Source organism: Agrilus planipennis, unplaced genomic scaffold (genome assembly GCF_000699045.2).
Source record: "Agrilus planipennis isolate EAB-ADULT unplaced genomic scaffold, Apla_2.0 scaffold37, whole genome shotgun sequence".
NCBI classification, from domain to species: Eukaryota; Metazoa; Arthropoda; class Insecta; order Coleoptera; family Buprestidae; genus Agrilus; species Agrilus planipennis.
The window spans coordinates 1,446,566-1,467,669 of record NW_020438995.1 but is presented as its reverse complement, the minus strand read 5'-3'; the positions used below and the strand labels follow the sequence as shown (position 1 = coordinate 1,467,669).

The 21,104-nt window shown below is 33.5% G+C and overlaps 1 protein-coding gene and 1 long non-coding RNA gene across 4 annotated transcripts in view; one reads left to right on the top strand and one right to left on the bottom strand.

Annotated features, from left to right (window-relative positions):
- LOC112904791 overlaps window positions 1–21,104 on the bottom strand; it is a 244,775-nt gene that overhangs the window by 16,734 nt on the left and 206,937 nt on the right. The window lies entirely within an intron of this gene.
- Window positions 18,120–21,104, top strand: part of LOC108745126 — a 58,998-nt gene continuing 56,013 nt past the window's right edge. For 2 of the 3 annotated variants that reach the window (XM_018481207.2, XM_018481205.2), the window contains exon 1: window positions 18,120–18,492. The gene's annotated coding sequence lies outside the window, so the exon portion shown is untranslated. The remainder of the gene's footprint in view (window positions 18,493–21,104) is intronic. The other variant, XM_018481204.2, reaches the window with a different exon arrangement.

Here is a 21,104-nt window from a genome sequence, read left to right as displayed (position 1 = left end):
TTACGAATGTTTGGGATATTTTTTATATGACAACTTGATTTTTATATTTTTTGTAATGTGATGTGCCATCAAACAGCTTAAAATAATAATTACAGTAAAATCTCTATAACCCGAACATCAAGGGAGACGCCAAAAAATTCGAGTTATAGAGTTTTCGACTTATGGAGGATTTTGAATTACGCGGATATTGATTCGACTTGTACAATTTAAGATTCATTCTACATTATCTGAAAATCCTTAAATTCCTTAGTTTTCTTCAAACTACAGATGTAACAAGTTTCAAATTATCCAGTTGTAAAGGTTGTAAAATAAATAATTGCTATGTTCACTGATAATTTCGACTAATAGAGGGTTGAGATTTCGAGTAATGGAGGTTTTCGGGATTGAAGGGAAGGAAACAAAATATTTTTTCGAGTTTTAGAGGACTCTATGGAAGTCAATAAGAAACAGGCGAGATAGATTAGTAGGATACCTTCTCAGGCATGAAGGTCTAGTCAGAGACATACTAGAAGCAGAAACAGGAGTTCGGAGGGGTAGAGGTAGACCTAGATTAGATTACTGTTCGCAAATAGTTAAGGATGTGGGATGTTCTAGTTTTAGGACTGACGACCTTGTTATGATGATGATATTCTTAATACACAGGTCAAATTTAATTTTTCAAGTTATGGAGGTTTTCGACTTATCAAGGTTCGACTTAAAGAGGTTTTACTGTATTATAAATTTACATGTCTACCAAGCATCCATTATTTTGTAAACTTCGTCTTAATCAACATCTTGTATCAGTGTAGTAAATAAAATGTATACTTATAAAAGAGACAGGCATTAGTGATCGTGCTCATTAGCAGTTTGCCCCGCATGGTAACCCGATACTCATCCTTCTTATCAACTGTTGAAATCCTGTAACATAATAAATGACATTCCGTGACTTTCGTGCACTAGCTCATCCATCGGAGCGACGCACAGCGAAGAGGTCGTAGTCGCCTTAAAGAATTGTTTTGGTATGCTCGACGATCGTCGTGAGATTTTGTCTGGAAGTCGCGGACCGCAGATCGCAGTGGTATAATTTTGAATCAAAAGATTTCGAGATCCGTTATAAGAATATTATTACTTTGCAATACGAAAAAATTGGTATCGTTGTAACTGAATTTATAATCTCATTGACTGATTTTATTTTTCAACTTTAATTTTAAAATCCCAATAAATCACAACTAAAAAAAAAAAGGTTAGAAGCGTTCGAAATGTGGTGTAATGAGGATACCGTGGATAGAGAAGGTTGGAAATGAAGACGTATTAGGCAGAATAGGAGAATAGAGGACTCTACGGAAGTCAATAAGAAATAGCCTAGATAGGTTAGTAGGCATTCTCAGGCATGAAGGCCTAGTCAGAGACATATTAGAGGCAGAAACGGGAAATAATAGGAATAGAGGCAGACCTAGATTAGATTACTGTTAAGGCTGTGGATTGTTCTAGTTTTAGGAAAATGCGAAGATTATCTCAGGATAGAAAAGAGTGGAGGTGCGTGTCCAACAGAAACCGATGATGACTATAAGAAGGTTCAAATCAAATAATTACTGTGTTTGGAGGATATGTTGATGCAATGCAGTCAATCTGAATAAAGTGATACTTTCCATTCCGTCTAGACGATCTTGAATGCAGTGCGGATTTTAAAAGCAGATCAATTTCAATATTACCAATTGTCAAAAACAAAACGTAAACAAAATCTTCTTGTCTACGCGCAAATCGACCTTTATGGGTTACTAATCAAAGAATCCAATTCCCACCAGGACCTAACGAAAGGTACCTAAGGATGGTGAGTACTTTCTGACAAAGTTGAAACATTTTTTACATACGCTTAGCATTAAGGCATGGCAAGACACTGTATGGCAAGGCACAGTGTGGCGGCTTTTTTTAAACTGCGGTTGAACGAAGACTGATTCCCCGTTGCGGAAGGTTGCATTTTGAATTTTTTCGGCGGTGGGGAACCCCGATGGGTCAATTTCTCTCTACATCGTAATTGTGGATCAAAATATTTTCTTTACCTTGTCTAAACGTAAGTATTTAATCACTGTTCGTTGCTCGGCATGATCTATTTTGTTAAAATTAAATGATTCTCCCATCCTCTTCTGTATATGGGATTTAACAAACAGACAAGCAATTTATTCATATATCCACTCTATTAATCTTATTGAAGATTTTTTTTAATATTAATATTATTTCCATCTCAATTTTCGTACTTTCGAGCGATTCGGCATTCAATGTCGAAATCAAGATTTCTTGATTCAAGAGTTTAAGAAATCAAGATAATATAAAGACGACCTATACAAGAATCATACAAAAATAAGACATGACTTGAATTTTCGTTATTTTTTGTATAAGAGCGATATTTGAAAAATATTATATTGACTAGTAACAGCCTACCATAGTCTTCTATTCCCAATTTTGCGGAAAGAGACAAAAATAGGTATCTAATATATATTACTTAATACTAATTTATAAAATGCGCATTACCATATTAGCTCACTTGCATGAAAAGATTTACGGGTATCTCTCAAGAAGAACTGATGTCGTACCATATTTGTTCTGGTAAAATTAAAGTTAATTGCTGAGAAGGCAATTAACATTAGGTGGGATTACCGTATGAGATGTTAATTAGATTAAGGTAACGGCAATTCTACAACTACTGAAACAACGTGTAAGAAGCAACAGAAAAGAATGCTCATTTGTACGTTAGGATGAAAAAATTTTATCAATTTTATTACTTGACTGTCTAATTTTGAGAGTATATGAATATATTCCATATATGTATATTATAAATTAGTTTCTTCTCGAAGAGTAAAATAAAATTTCTCTAATAATTTTATGCGATTGCGAATTCTTATTGGTATAAAAGTTCTCCTTCTTCTTCATCTTCTTCTTCCACTTAGACAAAAGCCTGTTCTTCATCGATTATGTCTAGTCAGGGTGCAAATTATCGGTTCACCTCTTTCTTGATCGACTTATCTCTGACCTTTTACCATTCAGTCTTATCCCATTCTTTCTATCTATGAATTCCACGCTTTTTCCTGTTGTGTATCCTTTCTGTAATATTTTCCACTCTACCTAGTTTCCTTACATTTTCACTTCTTTCTTGTTGTACAGGGTTTTCCCAGTAATGCTGCCAAGTATCTTCATCTCTGCAGTTTCTAATATTCTTTTTGTTTTGTTTCTGTCAGGTCTAGCCTTAGCCATATAGGTCACGATAGGTCTTATAGTGCTTTTATATATTATTGTTTTTGTGTTTACGTTATGGTGTTTATTCCTCCATATGGTACCGTTTAAACAGCTTGCGATTTTGCTAAGCTTTTATAACTTCATTTCCGATATCACTGAAACTTGATAGTTCCGACTCCCAAGTACAAACTCGAATGACATGATTTGCCCTATAATATTCTAGTTCACTTCCAGCTTACATCTAAGTGGTTCTTTCACCGTTTTCAAGCATTTGGTTTTTTGAGCGGCTATGGTCATATTCAATTGCTTTATTGTAGTGCTGAAAATCTGTAGGTTTTTCCGTAGGTCGTAACTCTGTAACCCCCGCCTATTTTGACTTGTTTTATTACATCATACACCATAATGTTGAGTAGCAGTTGACTCAATGAGTCCCCTTGTTGAATTCCGCTATGTAAAGTATAAAAGTTGATAAATCAATTTCTTATGGACAGCATTGTCTGATTGTAATTGCAAAACTCAGTCAGGAGGGGTACAGGTAGACCTAATAGATTAGATTACTGTTCGCAAATAGATAAGGATGTGGGTTGTTCCAGTTTTGGGGAATTGCGAAGATGAGCTTAGGATAAAAAAGAGTAGAGGTGCATGTCTAATCAGTCTTAGGACTGACGACCTTATGATGATGATGTTATTATCAACACTTTTAATAGCTAATTCCTCATCATAATAAGGTTGTCAGTCCCAAGACTAGTTGGACACGTACCTCCACTCTTTTCTATCCTGAGCTGATCTTCGCATTTCCTTAAAACTAGAACAACCCACATCCTTAACTATATGCGAACAGTAATCTAATCTAGGTCTACCTCTACCCCTCCTAATTGCCGTTTCTACTTCTAATATGTCTCTGACCAGACCTTCATGCCTGAGAAGGTGTCCTACCAATCCATCTCGCCTATTTCTTATTGACTTCCATATAGTCCTCTGTTCTCCTATTCTTTCTAATACCTCTTCATTTCTGACCTTATCTATCCACGGTACTGTCATCATTCGCCTGTAACACCACATTTCGAACGCATCTAACCTTTTTTTTTCCGCTGCGCCCACTGTCTATGTTTCGCACCCGTACAACGCCGCGCTCCAAACACACACCTTTAACAACCTTTTTAGAATTTCTAAATTAACCATTCGCGAGCATAGAAGTGACTTCTTTTTATTNATCAGACCTGAGAAGGTGTCCTACAAACCTATCTCGCCTATTTCTTATTGACTTCTATGGAGTCCTCTGTTCTCATATTCTTTCTAATATTCCGTCATTTCTAACCTTCTCTGTCCACGATATCCTCATCATTCGCCTGTAACACCACATTTCGAACGCTTCTAACCTTTTCTTTTCCACCGCGCCCACTGCCCATGTTTCGCGCTCCAAGTTAACCGTTCGCGAGCATAAAAGTGACTTCTTTTTATTAAAGGCGACACGACCCTGCGCTATCCTCTGCTTTATATCCCTACTACTCCTTCCGTCCTGACTCATCTGACTTCCTAAATACCTCAAATCTGCCACTTCTAATTTTTCGTCTCCTATCTTTATATTCGCTCTTTCCCTACTTTTTCTTGCTAATACATAACCTAGAATTAGGTCTCTGAAGAGCATACAAAACGATATACTTCTTGCTTCAGTTATGTTTATTAGACGAGTTCTGAGTAGCTCAGAATTCACTATTATTATCTAAATAATATTCTATTCGCTGGAATATGTTTAATAGACAATCAAAGCATAAATTCTAACTGAACAAGGAAATGACGGAGGTCCAATCAGAATCTGACAGCTAAAGCAAAACCCTAGTGGAGTATTTAGCTAAAGCAATAGGCTGACTGTATCAGATGCATTAAATGGGTTTGGCATGACATGACTGTACAAATTGGTGTTCATAATTCTGGCACGAACAGAAGCATCGTAATAATAACAATGATTAGATGCATTCTCCACTGACGTCACGAGCAGATGTTATTAATTAACGTGACGTAATTTTTAGTTTCGTAAGTTCAAGTACCTATAGTATACACGCTCTTTATTACAAAAGCAACGCTACAATTTACCCGGCAAGTCGATAATTATTTGATGTATTTACTTACTCTATTTACTTTCATCATTATCTACTTCCTTCTTCATTATTGCATTTAATAATGTTTACAGTAGGCTACATTTAACTGATTTAACTGATTATGTATGCACTTTTAAATGAACAACATGTTTTAAGGTGTCTTTCGTAAGCAATATTTGATTATAAAAAAGAAATAAAAGGAAATAGATTGCGATATGGTTTTCTATTTTTCTAGCAAAAACTTCCTATTAAGTTTAGAATTACATTTTCTTGTTGTTTTATTGAAATTAGGGATTCTCTGGTTCCATTAATAATGTTTATTGCGTCTACGATGTTCAAGTCTTTTTTCCTCCTTATCCCATTTTTACGAGGAGCTTATAGTAAGCGTCTTGCTTTGCGGTATTTGGCCAGAAATATTGACCAGAAGAGTTAACAAACGACGTTGGAAGTTTCTCTTTTTAAAAAGATATCCAAAATTTGTAGTTACACTTTATTTAAAAGAACTTCTAAATTATTATAATTATTAATTAAGAGTAAAAACAATTTGCCGTTCGTGAATTAAGTATTACAGCAATATGCCATGCACGTGAACTACAATACATTAATTAGTTAAGAAGGCTAAAACAAAGCTTATATACTACACAAGAAATAGTTTAGGTTGCATATTATTGGGAATTAGTTGTCGGTGTGAGAAACGCGCTGATTACGATCTATTCACATCGATAACTGAAGTCCGATTTCTTGATCATACTGTAAAGATAATCTTTGCTACCTGCGAGAGTTCAGTGAACACCGAACTAAGGACCGATATTATTTTTATGGTCCCTACATCTTTTTGGAATCTTATTACAGCCCGTATAAACAAATAAAAAATCTTCGAGTTTCTCAAGTATTTTTCTCTATATGCGTTTCTACACGAAATTATGAAAGAAGTCTACTATTTTTAACATATTTCTTAAGTAATAACACAAATTGAAAAAGTCAACTGAGCAGATATTGGGTGGGGGAGCATCCCCGACATGCCCCCTTTGGCTAGGGTTCTAAACACGTTCCTGGTTTTTATTTACAATTTAAAATCCAAACAATATCAAACAAAAGAAAAATCCAAATACAAATACTTCCGCATTTTCAGTATTCTTCTCACAGAGTAAACGACGATGTCTCCACCATGGGCTGGAATAACAGGAATAAATGTGAATCTCATAATTAGTTGGCATAAAATATTAGTAAATTGTATTTTACGAAAAACTACTTTTTTATCGGCAACTGAGCTGCATATTGCAGGTTATTTCCCGCGGTTCGCGGCAGTTTCCCACACCATAATCACAATAATAATACCGCATGCAGTTTCTTATAAAAGTTCATTCTGTTTGTGAAATAACAAAAGAATTTCTACAATATGCAGTTGAAAATTGTATATTTGCGTATAATCAAGACAAACGCTGACTTGTAATTTTCGATTTTGCATGTAGCTCATACAGCAATTTCAATAAGAATCCTATTTATGTCCATGTTTTTTATCATTTTTTATAGAAGTACCCACTAATTATTGCTGCCAAGTAAATCATCAAGGCAAATATTAATTTTTAAAGTTGTTTCTGTAATAAATTCACACATTTTACAATTTCGTAATATTTGTGTAAATTGTTAGTAGGTAAATACTATTTGGATTATCCAATCTTCAGAATGATCAATCATGAATCAATTATACATTTTCATAAAATGAATTGCCACATTGCCAGGTATTGTTGACAAACGCAGTTGAAACTCGTTCCATGTAATATATTCTGTTTTATAATTTTCTTTCATATTACGTATTCTTTCGTACGCATTACTTATTTTGATTATCGTATTAGACGACCAAGAATTCAATGTGATGTTTGTGCAAGTGATCGAAAAATATGAAGCTCTTTATAACTATAAATTAGAAAAAAAATGCAATAGAAGCGCCAAGAAAAGGAAAAGTTAGAAACGTTCGAAAGTTACAGGCGAATGATGACGATACCGTGGATGAAGAAGGTTAGAAATGAAGAGGTATTAGAAAGAATAGGAAAACAGAGGTCAATATGGAAGTCAATAAGAAACAGGCGAGATAGGTTGGTAGGACACCTTCTCAGGCATGAAGGTCTAGTCAGAGGCATATTAGAGGCAGAAACAGGAGTTAGAAAGAGTAGAGGTATACTTAGATTAGATTACTGTTCGTAAATAGTTAAGGATGTGGGATATTCTAGTTTTACGGAAATGGGAAGATTATCTCAGGGTAGGAAGGAGTAAAGATGCGTGTGTGTACCAAATTTCATGATAATTAGTTATGATTTCTTTGATGTGTCTCCTGCCTAAAAATGTACAATATAAGTATAAATATATACATTAATTTACAAAATTTAATACACAATGAAATTGAATATGACTTACATAGAACTACAAATTTTGACTACATACAGACAAACGCAAGCAAAATCGAATAAGTATATGTATTTAATTTTACAAATATATAATGAAGGCGTAACACAATTTGTTATGTTTCATTCTGCCTGGGTATACAAAAAATAATTTCTAAAATACATAGACAGTAATACGTAATGGTGTTTCAATTAATTTAGAAAATAGCTACAATAAATTCCCTACCTAATAATCCCAAGTTTCTACATAAACCGATCGACTGGATATTGCGTTACATAGGATTTTAGTTGAAAGTTTAATTCAGCAGTTATAGAGCCTGTTTTGAAATGAGCCTTTAATAATTTTAATCGAAAACCCGCTGCTAATGGTAGATGTACCTTTAGTAGAAAAATATTCATGAACTCATGTAGCATTTGCAATAATGGCAGTAATCGTCGGATAGACAGATAAAGCCGGTTAATGCCGCACTTTCATACTTATTGAATTAGAAAAATTGCAGCTGCACCAATTAATTTATTCGTAATGGTTCAGCTAAGTAATGAAATGGTATAATGCAAAGGGCAATTACCTTTAAAGAAGTTCAGTGCATTATACATTTGGTCCAATGACGTCTGAGGCGACTGATAATTTTATAAGTAAGCGAAACTAGATTTCATAATTGATATCAAATCGGAAATTGTATTTACATAATACATAGGTATATGTATCAAATATCAAATAAAAAAAACAAATGCGGAACGATCGTTTTGTTGCAAATTAAGGATAGGGTTTTTCCATGCGTCCAGATTTACCCGGACAAGTTTGGGCTTTTAAGGTGTCCGAGGAAATCCGACCGGAATTTGAAAAGTTTCCTGGGAATCCTTCATAGCGCAAAAGTTCAGCGAATATTTTCTTTAGGTAATTGAGTCTATAAAAGGTATAATAATGACCATATTAACTTAATTTTGATATGATCTGTTTTGATAGGGAGTTTTATGACTGCATCATGTTACTGCAAAGTTTTTCCGTCTTAAAAGCAGTAATGTCAATTATGTTTTTTACCAGAGAATAAAGAACGCATATTAATGTTTTATGATATCATTGTTATCATGACATTATTTACCTCAATAGAAGTAAGCATCAATATACTATATTGTTCGCGTTAAAATGTATTATTTACATAAAATAAACAAAATTTCATCTGTTTTTAGTGCATAAATAAATTCGTAAAAAATTTTTTAGGAACGTCCGAATTTTAAAGCTTATTTGCCCTGAATTTCAATACCTATATCTTTATGTAAACCCCAAACAGGGAGTTTGTCAATCCTAAGTAATATTATAAAATAAAAACATTGTATGCACTACACCCAACTTCTATCTAATATAAGGAACTAAAAATGATAATTTAACTATTTATTTGTACGTACAACCCATTAAAATGTCCGTTATATTTATGTAGGTTGTATTACACCAGCAATGATGCATTACGTTTCGCCTAAATATTTTGTTAGTTTAGGGAAAATTGAAAAGAGCGACTTATTCAAACTGTGTTATTATGTGTGACATATTGTTGGCGACATTTTCCCTCCCGGTCGTCTCCGTCCTCGGCAGTTTTAAATTATGGGACACGAGCATGTAAAAACATTGAAATATAAACATAAACAGCCAACGCTATCGAAAGGGGTTTGGTGCTTTTTGAGGGATCATTCTGATATAGTCTTTTCGAATATACAGTCTAATTATTTTTTCCAATTAGTAAGAGTTTCATTAATTTTGTTATTTTAAGAAAAAGGAAAAAAATAAAGGTTTTTAAATTCTTCGTTGTGAGTGTTATTGTTATTGATATAATTATCTAACAATATCCACCCTGTACAATTGAAAATATACGTATTAGGAGCCCTGGTCGTACTATATCAAAGAGAAAAAGGAAAATTATTGTTGTATTGCATAACAACAATTTTAATGTATTTTGTATAAGCCACCAAGAAAAGCATATTCATCACATCAGATAGTTTGATTTTCCTCTGAGGGCCCCTGTATTAGTAAACTTCTTTCGGTCACCCGTACGTGACAAAATGGTAAATATCGTCTGATTATTACCTATGTATGGTTTTATCAATATGGAATTGTCAATCTGCGTGAACCAGTCATGAACAACGTTATATAATAATAAAATGGGATGATTATTAAAAAAGGATTTCGAGGGGCATTCAACAAAAGACGACTGAAACGTAAACACCTCCTGGTGATGGTGAAATATTGAAACTGTAAAGTTATAATAATTCTATAATAAACTTTATCACAAATCCATCGTTTTACTACATTTGTAAAAATAATGATGTAAACAAATATACATACAATCCTCATTAAATTGCTTAATCTGCGTCATGATACCCCCGATTAACAAAACGTAGATCTTTTTCGTTTTATCACATGTTTATCATCAGCAGAATAATATTTTCAGCTTTTATTATTCATTTTAAACGGCAATGTTATAATCTGGGCATTCTTTCAAACGTTCACTGTCGTTTTGTATGATATCGCAATTAAATATCGGAACAATATAATTTCAGTATGCATATAAAATGCTCATTGTTTATTGCTTACGGTATATGCATCTAAAACTGGTTGTGTGATATGATAATATTGTTGTTGCTGGAAATACTAAACGATGATAACAGGATAATGTATATGTAGAGTCAATATCTTTTTCATAAAGCTGTATTATTATACGAGGACGGTTTCCCTTATCACTGCATCGGAAACTGTTTCTGATAACTGTTGATGCAAACTGCACACAAAGGAATGATATGATATATGTACAGTTACTGTTAACCGTGGACTAACTGATAAAATGCCATGAACAAATATAAATGTTAAGGCTAACAATTTATTAAAGCAAGCTAACTTTAGTACACTCACAGATAGGTGCAGAAAATACAGAACAATTGGAAATTAAAAAATTGGTCTGAGCACGCTTTGGTCGGTGCTAATACGACTAACTTCCCATTAGATAATACAGTTATTATTGATTCCGTAACTTCATTGTTGTGATTAGATTAGAACGTATTTTAATTAAATTGTTTGTAATTAATTCGTTTTTTTTTTATAAAAAAAAAACGGCTTGACCGATTTCGTTCAAATTTCTTTCAGATCTTCATTATGATAATATCTTTCGAAAAAATTTTGGTTGAGGGCGATATCTCAATCCGTTCTTGAGATATCGAAAACGAAAAAAATGCTGACATACGAACGTACGTACATACGTACGTACGTACGTACGTACGTACGTACATACACACATCATCAAAAAAATTGGCTAGCATGCTACTAATATGTTAAAACGTGGAAATATAATGAAAATTCCGATTTCACTTTTCGACCCAATTACAATAACTTCCTAATGGGAAGTTAATAAGATATATCCTAATTATTTATAGTAAATATTATGCTGCAAAATCATATTCTAACAATTATTTGTAAAAACTAGATAAATATTTGCGTAGCCTGTTCTAGAAAAATCTATTTAGATACATATATAAAGGTACGCGCACATATGTGCATAATGTGTAAATATGTTTTGATGCCCACATTCTTATTCTTATTAGCCCTATGAATAATTTGAAGGAAGCTAGTCGAGGCATCTTATTAGTATTAGGAGCTTGCGCCTGTTATACCGAATAATAAATGTTTAAGAAGTGAACCATTTGGTCGCTAAACGCGTAAAGATGCCTTATGCAAACCATAATGGAAGCAATTATTGTATCAAACGTTACTTTATACTCGGTTTGCTTCATAGAAACGAGAGATACTACGCGGGAAAACATATTATTATTTAATTTAAACCTGTTAAAAAACTGTTTCTTAAAAATAACAGTAACATGTAGTAACAGTTATTGAAAAATAACTGGTTGGGCAATCACTACTTATTTCTCATCAATTTTTTTTGCCAACTATTCTGAATAGTAACCCCCTCCCCAGATTTACAGTTGAGGCTTGAAACCCCTTTGGACGCCCCCAAGTAAATTTACCTATGTTATGTTTGTTATATGAGTTATAAAGACAAGACTAGGCCTTCACTGCACAAGACCAGTACAGAAGAACAGGACTTGAGCAAGACCAATGTAGATCTTAAGTTGCAGTTGATACTATTTGTGCTAATATAATAATAAGAATTATTGTTTTGAAAAAATTTCGTAGTTTTCTGACTTCAGGAAAGAAACAGGTGTATAAAGTTCGATTTTATTATTTTTAAAGAAAACGAAAACATAACATGCCCATTGCAAATTCTGCAAGGTGGCCACTTTCTGATAAACTGGAAACAGTAAAGGAAAAGCCAAGGAAATGTCATGAATCAAGGATTTTATTTCATCCGTAACATTCAAATTATTTTTTAATTAAATTTCCACGCTAGTACAATGCAGTCTCCATCATTTCGATTTAATAACTCAAAAAGAGGTCAACATAGAAGAAAACAAATAAATACGATTCTCTATCCAAGAGTACATACGTATAACCAGTAAGAAGTGTTGCTAGTATTGATATGATTTGGATTATAGGATCGTTAATAACGTGTAAAAGAATGCTTTATATAAAATTCGCTTGTTAAAATGTATGAAAACTGTTAAACACCTCAACAAACAGTTGTTTGACCAAATGTTGCTGCCCTAAATGTTTTGAAGTTTTGATATTCTTTTCTTATTAGGTGTGTGGTATTCTCAAAATACGTTGATATCGAGAAGTTTTTATCACGAGTGGCGAGCTTTTTAAGAGGTCTGTCAGCATCCAGCATTAGATATGGAAAAACCTCCGAAGAAGTTCGCTACTCGTGGTAAGAAATGTTAAGAAGCAACTCCAATACACGTCGACCATTAGACCCTAATCAGAACAGCATCAGTAATATGCGGTCTAATTTTGAATTTTACGAAATCATCATCATAAGGTCGTCAGTCCTAAGACTGGTTGGACACACACCACTACTCCTTCCTATCCTGAGATAATCTTCACATTTCCTTAAAACTAAATCATCCCATATCCTCAACTATTTACGAACAGTAATCTAATATAGATCTTCCCCTACTCCTCTTAACTCCTGTTTCTGCCTCTAATATATTTCTGACTAGACCTTCATGCTTGAGAAGGTGTCCTACTAACCTATCTCGCCAATTCTTATTGACTTCCATAGAGTCCTCTGTTCTCTTACTCTTTCTAATACCTCTTCATTTGTAACCTTCTCTATCCACGGTATCCTCATCATTCGCATGTAACACCACATTTCGAACGTTTCTAACTTTTTCTTTTCCGCCGCGCCGAATGTTCATGTTTCGCACCTGTACAGCGCCATGCTCCAAACATACGCCTTTAACAACCTTTTTAGATTTCTAAATTAATCGTTTGCGAGCATAGAAGACTCGACCCTGTGCTATCGTCTGCTTTTAATCCCTACTACTCCTTCCGTCCTGACTTATCTGACTTCCTAAATACCTAAAACCGGCCATTTCTTCTAATTTTTCGTCTCCTATTTTTATATTCGCTCTTTCCGTGCTTTTTCTTTCCTTTCATACCAGTATTTTTGTTTTACATTTATTTATTTTCTTACAGTACTGTTTTGTCAATACCGCTTCCATTTTATTTTACGAAAAATTTTACAGGAAAAAATATTATTTTCGTGGGAACCCAGAAAAGTCAGGGAAATTTGGTCTCTTGCTTTTCGATCCAGCGGTTATTGCAAAAGAGTAGGATGTAATACATATGCCTACTTAATTAATACCAAGGGAATAAAATTCTTGCGAGCATTTGATCGATTATATTACCTAACACCTAACCCATCCTTTATGTTCATATACTGTTTGGAAATGTCGATTGAATACATTAATTCGTATATTCCTTTTAATATATGTACACGTACGTGGGCCCGATGTCAAGACATTAGTGGGTACATACATAAGTAGGTCCGCATTTATTCTAGGACGAACCTTATGCGAAATATGGTGAATTAAATGCGTGCATTTACTCGTTAGATTAACGCAAGAGTGTTGGTTGGTTGACATACCGCAGTGACTGGAAATGGAACGATGTTCTATTGTTCGGGTTACTTCCGCCCGCCTGTACATTGTGGAGGTAATGGAATGCATGATTTCTCCTAGCTTCTCCTACACAAATGAGGGTCGTGAAATTGCCTCCACATTACAATGAATAGCAATAATAATAACAATTTAATAATAATAATAAAAATTATAATAAAGCAACAGAAATTGTTGTGGTTGAGTAGGTAAATCAATAGAAGCATGGAAGGATTATAAATTTTGTCGAAGTAAGCTCTCACATACAGGCTTATGATAACGTATTTTATTAAAATTTAATATGTGCTTGTTTTAATTACATATCACTTACCCTCTTACCCAAAATGAATAAATGCAGTGGTTTAATAGCAACACTTTGGGGCGGCAAATACCATTTCTTTATGATCTTAAAACGAGTTAGCTCTTATCTGATTTATTTATTTTAGAACGTGATTTTTGCAAAATTCGTTTTTAGGGCGCCCCTAATACGTAATAGTCAGAATAAGCTATCAAAATTCAATCGAATCGAAGCGACTGAGTCACTTATACGGGACAAGTTCCTTTATATATATGATATGCATAGAGAAAAAGCAATAAAGTCTAATAGAGCTTTTAAGAGAAGTTACGCTTTGCTCAAAAGCTTTTGAGAGTTGGCTTAATTTAAGACAGTCTTCTGAGAAGTATGCGATATTTTTAGATGGACAAAAGATCATCTGGCATATAGAAGCTCATCCTGATATAGGTATGATTTTATTAATGTTTATTTTTAGATATCACTTATGACGGTTGATGCGTACGTTCTAGGTCCTAGGTACCACTAACGATAATTATGCTAATGAATCTTTTGACTAAACTTTGTTTCAAACAAAATAGGGGTGGATACTAGAAAATGAATATACATATTTAGGTTGAGCTTTTGGTCATAAAATTTGAAACATTAAAAAAGATTTGCTAATCTTAGTGAGTACAAGAGGCTGGACAATTTCTGGAATCACTACACCGATTTTGAAAATTCTTGGACAATTAGAAGTTTTCAGTTTGATAATCAATATTTGTATTTTTGAGTCAGTGTAATAGATTTTAGTGATTTACACTTAATTATGTCTCTCTTTAAGAATGACTCCACGAAAAATTGTTAATTTTTTTCCAATAATTCAATCTAACCTCTTAACTTCAGACGACAGAAAAAGGTCGGTAAGTACTTGCTATTAACGTTTTGGATTTTTTTACCGTATCTCCCTTTTAAAAGTCTATAGAGATGTCTCTCCTTCTAGACGGAGAAAACTAAATTTTTGTGACAACCCAAAAATTACAATTTTCGATTGTAAATTACCGCAGAAATAGTAGAATTTATTAGGAAACTTGTAATAATCTCAATTTTGACATGTTTCTTTAAAAATTATTTCAAGTTTCTTAATTATTATTATTAAATTTGTAATATCAACATAAATGCCTAGTAAATTTATTTCTGCTGGGATTTTATTTTTACAAATTTGTGTCCAAATTTTTATTATTTTTGCTTACGAAGTAACGGGCTAGTGGGATAAATTATAAATATCGCTTTAATATTTAAATAAATTTTTATTTTTCATTTTCTCCGTGTCTAGACCCCGTGAATGATTAAATCGAATACGTAACATATATACTACGTTGCAATATGCATGAAAATGTCATTGATTTCAGTGAAAATTTCTTCACATTTCCCAGGGTTCGGTATGAGGTTACTCTACAGAATTTAGTGTAAAGTAGCATGTCCATTAAAACTTATTATATTTTACATTCATTAAATATGTAGACAGCAACAGTTATTTATTGAGTTTTACTAGTGCTTGTAGGCTTTTTCAATTAGCTCATTTTATTATATTATCATTATTTTAGTATAAATATAGTATTTTTAAATGATTTTTTAGTTTCATATTTGTCTAACAATCACATGTTTTGACTGATTTTTTATAATTTTTCTCTTGCCCGACTGAACTTTCACATTACAGGTGTATGTACATATACGGTTCCGATAACAATAAAAAATTATACGAGCTTCTATTCTAAATTGCTTTATCTACCTTCTGGTTTCAGGTCAAGTTCACTTACCAGGAAAATTAATACTTTCTCGTTTTGTGGCTCCATTAAATGAGTGTCTGATGTTAATCTGGATTATCTCTAATGGAAATAGACAGTTCGTAAACCAGATTTATCAACACGTAATGGAAGATATAAATAATCTCATTGATCGTTTCCTATTTTTCCGATGTAATATTAAATCCATTACGGATTTAATAGGTAAGTAGTAGATATTAGACATTCAACATTCTTCTTCTAATAGCTATCTGTGTAGCTTCCCTCGAGTATTACATTTTTGCCGTCTGCTTCATCGGATATCACGGAAAGAAGCTTTTTATTTCCTTAAAAACCTTTCTCCATCATTTTATTTCTTAACTTTCTTGTTTTATTCCGCGGATTTAATATCTCATAATTAATAACTTGGTCTGTTCATTTTGTATTCAAAAAGTGCTTTTTTAATATCATTCCCATAAAAAACATAGACGTAGCCATATTATATTTCCAGTAATTAGCTAGTTGTACAATTACATGTTTCATGTTATATTTGATAGAATTAATAAAACAGTAAAGCAGAAAGGTAAGGGTGTTTTTGACATAGGGCAGAGGAATGAAGGTGGAAGGGCTGGAGAAAAATTATCCCAATCAGTGTTCACAACCTGAAGCGAGGCAACTATCGTACCAGTACCGTAGAATTATCGTACATGGAGCAAAATTATCGTACTTTTCAAAATAATCACTATAATTAATAAATTACTCGTATTAATCCTGATATCAATATTTCTGCAAATGTTTCGTAACTAATTTGTACTTATAAACTATTTAAAATCTTTTTTAACTATATTTTTTACATTTGAGACAGACCTAGACTACCCCCACCCTTTAAATTAAAAATCAGTAATAGATAGAAGAATACTTTAAATATAACAACATATAGGGGGTGGAGGTATGTTAGTGGGGTGTTTTTGACCTTAGGCTATGGTTAGTGACTGCATGACTACAATCACAAAATTGTGGATGGGAAGACCATCGACCCATCTGGTGACCAACACGAAGGGATGTTACCTGCCGAGGAAAAACCTACATACTAGCATGATAACGTTCTTTTGTTGCAGGCACGTTCTTCTAAATTTAACACTGCGACTAACAAAAATGTTTTAGCGCTGTGAGCAAAAAGAAAAAAAATATTCGCGAATAAAAAAAAGTCTTCGTGATATTGTCTGAGAGGGTACGAATAAAATAAATTTTGAATGCATGAAAATTATCGTATTATCTGCGTACGATAATAATATGATATCGTACATCGTACGTAGACATGAAAGATAATTATCGTACGGTTCCGAACACTGATCCCAATGAATCGTTTAGAGGGGGGGAGTGGACTAATTTTTGTGACTTAATATTATTTAAGGGAATTGCGAAAGGTGTGACTTAGGAGGACGAAGGGGAAGGGAAAGATCCAAAAAGATGAAATTCTGAGTCCGCAGGTTTTTAGCGAGGTCGCGATTTTCTCTGGACCTACGGAATTTAGAGCCAGTTGAGGGAGAAGGGGATTTTCATTTAATTTATAATATAATTTAATTTTTATGCCAAATGAATTTTTGTTGTTTGAAGATTCTTGCTGTTTGAAAATTCCTTTAATAACAATAAAGAAAAAATGTCTTCCTTACTTTGCGCCAAATATTCCTTTTTTTTTAGTAAAAAAATAGGGAATTAAAAAAATTCTATTTTCCTATATGCCTACGTTATATGCAGAAGTTAAAGTATATTTTAAATGAGGCAAAGAAATGGGTAAGATTGAAGGATGTGCTTAAGAATTTGTCCGAGCGGTATGGCCTAGAGGTTTAGACCATTGAATAGCATTCGGGAGGACACCGGTTCAATTCCGCCCTGGTCCAAGTTTTTCTGTGGTTTCCTTGGAGCACTTGGGCAAATGCTGGGGAAGTAATATTCTACAGATAATATTTCACTCTGTTCTTCTGACTTCAATTTCCTCCGTCTCAACTTTCTCAGTCCTAGCAGATTAGATCAACAGTACGTATAAAAATTGTATGACTCATACCCTGCATACTATGAGATAATGTTACTAACAAGCCGGTCGTTTTGGAAAACTACATAACATTTTCTTTGAACAGTAATACAATATAAATTGTATTTATGTTTTCGTAGATACACGATTTACGTTGTTTATTGCTTGATTAGACTCGTTGTCAGTCACAGAAGCCGGTAGGTTAATTATTATTTATTCATTGTTGATTGTTCATTCGCTTGAAAAACCACATTATTATACACCGTCTAGAAGGGAGGGGAACGAATTCTTGCGTGCGCATGAACATTGCTGAGAGTTTGAATTTCAAACTTGAGCGAGCTGAGCGGAGCGGATTCTATTCCGTTTCGAAAACGGGAACTGTCAGTAGTACGCCAGTTGTTTCCGGTAACCATGACTACGTAAGTACAAATTACGCGCGTGTTTTAAAAAAGTTTCAAATTGTCACAACTTTTTTATTTGAAAAAGGTATGTTAGTTGATTATGTTGATAGACCTCAGTGAATTGTTTACGTGAACTTTGTCAATTCTTTTGGAGTACTTGTGACAAATTTACAGTTGTGCACTTTATTTTTTCGTGTTTTTATTGTGTGTGGATTAGCATTTTTTGTAAGTTAAGCGAAGACACAGCAAAGGTAAGATTATAAAATATCGGTTTCGCTAAAACATTCTGAAACTTTTTTCGAAAATAACTTTTTTGGAAATGACACACTATTCTTTGTATTTCTTTTTGTTAGATTAGACTATGTTAGGGCAGGATTAGATTACGTTAAGGTTTGTATCAAACTGACGCAGCTATCTAACATTATTTTTTTGTTTACAATTGTCCATTCTATATTTTTCCTTTAGTGGGCCATTCGATTTTTGGAAAAAAAAATTGGTACGGAAGTGTTCTTGTAAATCATTTGATTTATAAATAACAACAATTAATTTTTTTGTAACTGAAGATGACACTTGGATGTCGAAACACGTTTTAGGGGTTTTAAATGTTTCTGAGTAGAAGTTTTAATTTTGGTGTTTTATCTAATAGTTCCACCCTCTACTCAAGCATGTAAACATAGAATGTTATTAAAAAGAAGGTAGAATTTTGCCCTTCCTGGAAAGTAATGAATTTTGGAATCTACGATTTGGATGTGAATTTGAGTAGCTTTTGGGAGTGAATTTAGTTCTGCAGTCTCCCTTTGGCTCGATTGTATGCACCTTTAAAAAGCTAAAAGGGGTAAAAGTATTATCCACCCTAAGGTACCAGGATTTTCCTGAAAATTATACCTGTTAAATGGCTGGAGTGAATTAACTTTTTGCATAAATTAACCGGTTTAATTTGGGAGTGAATTCCGCAATACCACATTATGAGGTTACCTATAGGAATACTTATTTAAAATTATAATTTTACTTAAGAGTATAATGCATACCTATCATGCATGTGTATTGTATATTAAGATGAGGCAGAGACCATATTTATTTGTTGTAGCTTTCTAAAAATATACATATGCCAGATAAGCTTGTAAATACTGTTGCAATTTTATGCCAGAGATTAATAATAATAATAATAATCATTATTAATAATTAATCTTTACGACCTTTTGTTCCTTTTTGTCCCGATGACTTTTATTACATGTGTATATATATGCTTTTAGCAGGGGCGGTAAATGTAATGCGGCGCGGCGGTTTTGTTTATTAGTTAAAATAAAGCTTTATTTCAGTTACCCAATTGTTTGTCTCAGATGTGAATGACAAGGGTACGGTAGGAAATGACAACACAAACGATGTTTGATGACGAATTTATAAATGGCAATAAAAATCCTGCGGACGGAATTTACATACCTCTAAGTCAAAAGTCTGTAAATTAAATTTCACTGCATTTTGATTTGTTATTTAACCGCCTGTAATATTTTAACCATTATCGTTAAAATAACTTTATTTTTTTAAGACTAATAATGATCTATGACTAGACCCATGCAAACTTTATGAAGCTTAACATTACAGAGAATTCTATTGTTTTTATAAATCAATGTTTACATTAATTTAAAAAGCCATCTAGTTTGTTCTGTATCAGCATTAAAAGGAGAATGACACACATTTATAATCAGTACGTCAAGGGATTCGCGTGGATATCACATTGTGCGAAAAGGGCAGGACAAAAAACACACTAAATGAAGATAACTAATCGGATTTCACAGCGTGAACTCGTATAAATACGTAGGTTTTTAGGTTAATTTAATTGGAAGATGATCAAAGGTCGTTATAACACGATTCGTTACACCCGGTTGCTCTTTTGTAAACTGAGCTTCTGTACGGTACGTAATAACTGAAGAACATTTCCACATGACCAATAAAAAGTAACTATGAGGAGGAGTAAATGAACTTCAGGTTGCAAATTTTATTCACCATAGGATGACCTATATTTTTTTACGCATTTTCGATGCTCTCACTGAATAATTTTACTCAAAAGACGTCTGTACTTTTAAGTCATGTGAACAGTGTAACGACAAACGTTTTCAAGTTTTCTTAACATGAGGCATAGGGGACATAAAGGGCAGTACCAAATTAACTCCAATTAATGACACCAAATTATATATTTTCGTTTGTGCGACAAGAAAAACTGCCGACAGGGAAATGTGTTCGGGGAACATGTCGCCTTACCTGTATATACGATACTAGCGAAATACAAGCACTCCAACTTTTTTATGAAGTGTGGATTTAGTAACCTAGATCTCTAGATCATAACTTGGCATTCAGGGAGACACCTTTCCGATTACGGGTTCGTTTGCCCTGGTCCATGTTTTCTATGAATCATTTTGGCAAATATCCGAGATAAAAATGTTCAGTCTCTCAGAGTCTCTAAAAGCGAGACTCGAGTCTCCGACTCTCATCGAGTCTCTGGTGTCGTTGAGAGAGACAATCGAGAGACTGTCAAAAAAACCGTTTAGCGTCTCTGAACGAGAGACTAGAGTTGCTCATAGAGAGATTCTTATTTCGTATCCAGTCTCTGAACGAGATACTCGAATCTCTCAATAAGTGGTATCTCGATAGACATGGTTAAAATTTTCTAAGTTCAACATATTTCAGAGATCCCAGTCTTTCTACGAGAGACTCGAGTCTCTCAATTTTTCTTTTTTATTCATTCAGTCTCTCTGTGAGAGACTCGAATCTCTGAATTAACAATTTTATCGTTCGAGTCTCTCATACAGAGACTGTGAGAGATCCATAAAAACACCTAGGCAATAACTGAGAGACTGTGAAAGAC